The sequence below is a fragment of the Hermetia illucens genome, chromosome 1, assembly GCF_905115235.1.
Source record: "Hermetia illucens chromosome 1, iHerIll2.2.curated.20191125, whole genome shotgun sequence".
NCBI lineage: Eukaryota > Metazoa > Arthropoda > Insecta > Diptera > Stratiomyidae > Hermetia > Hermetia illucens.
Window position 1 is genome coordinate 19366444 of NC_051849.1, and position 6000 is coordinate 19372443.

Genomic DNA, 6000 nt, shown 5'->3' on the forward strand with positions numbered 1-6000 from the left:
AAATGTGAACAGCGTTGGACTAGGTGAGAAAAGTAAGTTTCTGCCAGATTCTTCAAACTACTATTTTCGTCAATGAAGCATCAATAAACTTGTTTTCCGACAGCGGGTCAAAAAATAGCGTAATTAAAGAGTCCAAAAAAGTTGAACCCCCAACTTCTTGAAAAACCACTACCGGAACGGTCAACCATTAGATCGTCGAGGCATAAAGTAGAAGGAACGCACTACATTGCGAAGGAATGCACTACCTCAAATGACTGGTAGAAGCAGTGAAGGAGATGCTTATTGTGCAAAGGGAAGGAAAGTGTGGACGATCCGAACATTGGAGGCAGCAGCAGGTGCCCAGAATACAGGAGAGCAAGAGGGAAAAATATCGATGTGGTTATAATTAGTGAGCCACATCGAAACCTCAAAATCACGTTGGTGGCAACACTTACGGAGATATACGGAGAACAAGCGAGATAATGGACCATCCGAAGGTTGGATTCGTCAGAGCAAAGGGGAAAAGAATCCACATATATAGCTTTTATGTCCCGCCCAGCGCTACATTTGCCGAGTATGAGCAGATGTTGAGCGCTCTGTTTCTGGATGCAAGTGGACGGTGACCGAAAATCATTGCAGGGGATTTTAACGTGAGGGTTTTTGAAAGGTCGTGAGAGGTAATGTTCTGTTCGAACCATTCACGGAGCTAAATGTGGTACCCCCAAACGTTGGGATCTCAAACACTTTCAGAAGAAGAGGAGCTACAGTGGAACTGACATAAGTGAGCGCCGTTTTAGTCAAAAGAGTTGCTTGGCAAGCTAGTGAGGAATATACTCACAGTGACCACCAAACAATTTGCATGAAAATCAAGGGCGAATCGCGCTCGAAAAACATCTGTGATGGTTTTCCTGGATCGACAACGAAAACTTGATGATGAGGGGATTCAGAGAAGCAAAAAGAACTGCTTCAAAAAGTTGCACGACCATGCCGATGGGGTGTGGCCTACAGGGAGGCAATCAAAATGCTGCGAAGATCGGGTGACCTGCCCGCACCTCCTGAAAGAGAGTGTCGCCACTCTGTTGCCACACCACGTAATATCTCTAGTAATTGAGGACGAGCTGGGGGAAATATGTGGTAGTATCGGTGAAAACAAGGCTCCAAGTTTGGATGGTATTCCAAACAGAGTATTGAAGCTGGCAGTAAAGACTAGTACCGACCTTTACACGACCACCTTCGAGGCGTGCCTAAAAGCAGGAATATTCATTGCTAAGTGGCGTTGCTTTCTAAACTTAATAAGCCAGAGAATCAGTATCCTATGGCCGGTCCATTTGTTGGATACAGTGGAGAAGATGATGGAGAGAGTGATCTACAAAAGGCTTCTACCAATCGTCGAAAGCGCGTCCACTCTAAAGGTGGATGTAATAAGACGCGCTGATTTATGGTGACTGCTGTGTCGTGTTGTCTTTGCTTGACACAGGTTCCCAGATATTAGGGTCTGGCCGAAAATTTCCTGTCAGAGAGGACGAATACATCACCACAAGGGGATGTAACTGTTTTTATTATTTTTCTCTTTTTTCATTTAGCTGTAGCTGTTGCAGCAAAGCAGCCCGTAGACGTCTGACGTGACGGCTAGCTAGAAAGATTCGAGCTGACCTTGGCGAATGAGAAAACGGAAGCGATTTTAATAACGAATGATATGAAGAAGAGCACTGTGAAATGGAAGTTGGTGAATATACTGTCGTCTCAAAACCAGCTACCAAATACCGGGGGGTGACGGATCGGACCGCTTGGAAAGCAACCTGCTTCCTCTTTTATAATCCACGGACTCCTCATTTTGGGTTAAACACCCAAGTTTTCAAAAAAGAACGAAAAAGTTGACTAACGGACTCCCAGCAACCTCAACAAAAAACGTACTTCGGCTTGGTTTAGGTCTGAACTTATGATGGATTTCACTTGATTATAATTCGTACCCAGTACATGTTTGCGATTATATTTAAATGGAGCGATTACCATCTGTCGTTACTTTCGGTCACGTTCGTTGTTGAGGTCAGGTTGTCGGAGATGGTTATTGAGCATATTCTGATCATCGAAGGTAAAAATACGGGACTCATCCTCTGCTTTGATTCCTCTCCTTCGGGGGTCCGTGGTTTCCACGTTATAGCTTCCGATGAACAACTCTTCAGCGACTTTCTCGGTTCGTGCATCGCTAAGATTAGTGACAACTGGGAGGGCGTAAAGTTCAAGGTCATCCCTACAACGAAATTCCCAGGAGACCGGTCGCTCGCATCTGGTTGCCGATCCGCATGGATAAGGACACGCTCGTCCAATCCCTACACCTTCAAAACCGCAGAATTTTCCTGGACGACTGGGTTGTTATCGAGGAAGATGAACCCCAAAAAAACAGCCAACCGACCGAGGATGGGTCTCTGGATGTGCACCGCTGTGGTACGTCTAATCCTAACGTACGACTCTATTGTACCGTGGCAGGTTTTGACGAAAAAATACAATAGGATGAAGCTTAATCGGATTCAAAGAACCGTCTGTGCAAGTGCTACTGGGGCTCTGGAGTCCTACCCGGCAGATGCTCTCAATATACCCCTTCATCCCCTCCCCGTAGACCTCCACATTAAATACGTTGTAGCGTGCTGGGCAGCAAAGTCCTACGGACACAGTAACATCCTAGATGAAGCACCTGGGGAATTCGGGGAATTCCCCACGGACTATGTTACACGCAAGCTGAACTTTACGAGAAATTTTGCTGTATTTTTTCCAACCAGGGTAAAGTGGAAGACTGGCGGCGTGTTGCAAGGTTATGACACAAGGTTATTCTTCATTGATGAATCAAAGATGGTCTGTGGAGTCGATGCGGGGATTTTCTCGAATACAGGCAGTGTATCCGAGTCGTATGGCCTCCCAGGTTTCGCCAGGGTATTCCAAGCGGAAGTACTGGCGATACTGGAAGTCTATCCATGGCTGGAGTGTGATCCGAGCCCTAAGCGTAACATAGCCATTCTGACTGACATCAAGGCCTTGTATTTAGCGACGACATTCTCCAGACTGGTGGGGCAGTGCAGAGACACGCTGAACAGTGTGGACGACACGCTCAAGGTCACCCTCCTCTGGTTTCCCAGGCATAAGAACATGCTTTTGGCAGCACTTTGGCGGGTACAGTCGGTGTCCCGCTGTCAAGATCGGAGTCTACTCGCACTACTTAGTAGCTGCGGGCCTTAGGTGACGAATCTGTGCAAACCAAGGAGGATTTGGCCCGCTTATAGCATAAACCATGACAGCCCCTGTGCCAGACGCATGCAAATGCATTCAAGATTTCGGTTGTTTGCACCGGGCACTGGCCCATACGGGAACACGCGGCCAGGCTCGACATGCTCTACAATTCACATTGCCAAAGCTGCGGAGAAGGGGGGAAACCCTCATGCACTTCCTCTGCGATTGCCCAGGCTCTAGCTAGAGTCAGGCTATGGACACTGGGTAAACCATTCTTTGGGAACCGTCCAGTGTACCTAATCTGCCTGGAACTGCCATCGACTTCGATGTTCAGACCAAACTTGGAGAGTGAATTCTCGTTAGCGCGAATTGCGAGACCATACCATCGAAGACGTCCCTGATCAAAATGGGTCACGCCACTAGTCCAATGCAACATCTTCGTCTCCATTACCGAAAGACGGCGTTCATTGTCTTTTATAGTCGGGCAACACTCAGAACCATAGAGAGCGATAGAATACATCCTAATATTATTCCTTTCAGAGTGGATAAAACTCGGCTTCAGAATTTACGCCAAAATTTTTAGGTAGTAATAATCGATTACAGGAGGTTCTCATATATTGCAAGTGCATATGCGAATTATCCAAACGTGGTTAGCAGTTTCGCGGAAATATTCCGCAGCAATTTCCATCCTCATTCAACCCTTCGGAAGCGTGTTATGTGCATATAATCTTTTTAGCCAACCATTCCATAAATCAGGACTCTTCCTAGTACACCTGCAGAAGCGCACAAGTTCCTCTGCAGAGACATGTACGCTCCTCTATGATTACATTGCGTCCTGATTAGTTTGATTAGTGCATCAACCATTAATGGCCAACTATTTCCCCCGTGCATGTAACCATTGAGCTCCACAAATCGCCAGATGTTGTTTGTACTGATTTCGTCGAGGGTGATCTTCTCACCGTCCTGTCCTCCCACACTCAACTTCACGCCCTGGCCCGGTCGAAGACCCTCTCCGCTAAGCCCAATGTGGTGCCCAGTGAAGTGCATTGAAAACAAAAGCCAGCGTAGCGCGACGAAAGTGAAATTCTCACCTGCCCCGTGGAATCCAATTGCCAATGGGTTGGCGAGTGCTTCCCGTAGTGTACACACATCCCTGCCTTGGTCCTTCGCCCTCACTCTGGGCTGCTGGGAGGACGTTCAAAATAAAATCAAACCGACAGTCACGTTACGCACACGGAAATCGCCTAAATCCCAAAGGGACCAGGAATATTAGAATCGATTTTGGTACAGAGCAGGAAGCAGACACGGGTCGGGCGGTGCGCGAGGAGGCAGGAGTTAAGTGCGAATGAGTGACGGACGGGCACAAGTACGAGAGTTAAAAGCGTCGTTTAGGCGAGTGTGTGGCTCAGAGGATGCGGGCGGACTCGTGCCGTCGAAGCTGCACCGGGGATAGTCCGCCTGGCATGCAGGACCGCACTTCTCCCCGTTGGCCGCTCCGCGAGCTCTAATTAATGCCAGGATTCCAGCCAGCCATCAGTGAGTTCACAAAGGAACGGGCGCTGGGGAGCTGGCGGCAGCACAAAGCACAGGCAGACGGCAGGCAGCCAAATATGCATGCACGGTCCATGGAGCAAACGGGGATCCGTCTCGCTTTCCGAAACGCTGAGCAAACACGGTGCAGGCCGGCCTGAACCCTTTCCCTCGTCTGCCGCGGGAGCAGGCATTTTTGTGATGTGGGCCCCCAATTTTGGCGTTGACTCCAGGTTCCACTCGTAGGCGGCCGGGATCAAATGAACCGGACACAAAATAAATCGAAAACATGCGAGTGCCTCGAGGGAAACCTTCTCCATGAAGGCGGACGGAAGCATCTCAGATTCGCATCGATTTTTCGTTGATTAGGTCCACCGGGCTGCTGCGGGCTCGGCGTACAGCCTCATCGAACTCGCACCGTGTGCAATTCCGGGGATTTGCAGGAAGACCCTTTTCGACAATCCTTTCCGCACTCGGCCCAGTACATCGCCCCGCAGACCGCCTCCCTCCCTCCCTTCTCCAGTTGCAGTCATTCTTTTACTTACCAGACGGCGGACGAGGTGAAGACAACAAAACTACTCCGGCAGAATGGACCGTGGGCTGCGAAACGTCAAATGAAAAACGACCAAGAGGAAACAAACGGCGTCGCAAGAGTCGCAACAGCTGCAAACAAAACACCCTCACAAATCGCGACCGGAGCGGATTTCTCGGCGACAAAAGCACTGAAAAGAATGCGCAACAGAACAAAAGCGACCGGCAATCAGCGTTCGCGACTACTTGACGGACATCCCTTCGCGCGTATGCGAATCTACTTCATTGATGGCAACTGGCTAAGTTTCAAGTGAAAATACAGAAAACAACAAATCGAGGAACACCACCCTTTCCACCAACCAACGAGTGAGCAGACGTACGTATGCAGGCGAGAGCAACCCGACCGTCAGCGGAGCAAAAGTACTTCTGCGGCGATTCGTCTCCGCTGACCAGACAGTTGCATTTGACAGTGACAGACGGATTGTGCTAAAGTTGGTCACAAATCATGTTGACAACTGTCAAAATCTAATTGGGAAAAAGATCCAATTATTAGATACAGAATCAAATAGATATTTTTCCTAATGAGGATATCTTTTCACCTTTGCTACCAATTTGCCACATTAATATAATATCAGTCAATACTGATGACCGGAGTATATGTCTGCTCGCAATTACCGTTAGATACCACTTTGTCTGCCCTCGAGAAAAATTCCCCAAAAGGTAACGCAAATAGTGTAC

At 48.4% G+C, this 6000-nt stretch overlaps 1 protein-coding gene across 5 annotated transcripts in view; it reads right to left on the reverse strand.

Moving 5' to 3' along the window:
• Window positions 1-5716, reverse strand: part of LOC119654387 (dystroglycan) — a 174670-nt gene extending 168954 nt beyond the window's left edge. For 2 of the 5 annotated variants that reach the window (XM_038059769.1, XM_038059778.1), the window contains exon 1: window positions 5277-5715. The gene's annotated coding sequence lies outside the window, so the exon portion shown is untranslated. Of the gene's footprint in view, window positions 1-5276 lie in introns of all 5 variants that reach the window. The other 3 variants (XM_038059761.1, XM_038059786.1, XM_038059794.1) reach the window with 3 other exon arrangements.
• Between the last annotated feature and the right edge of the window lie 284 nt (window positions 5717-6000).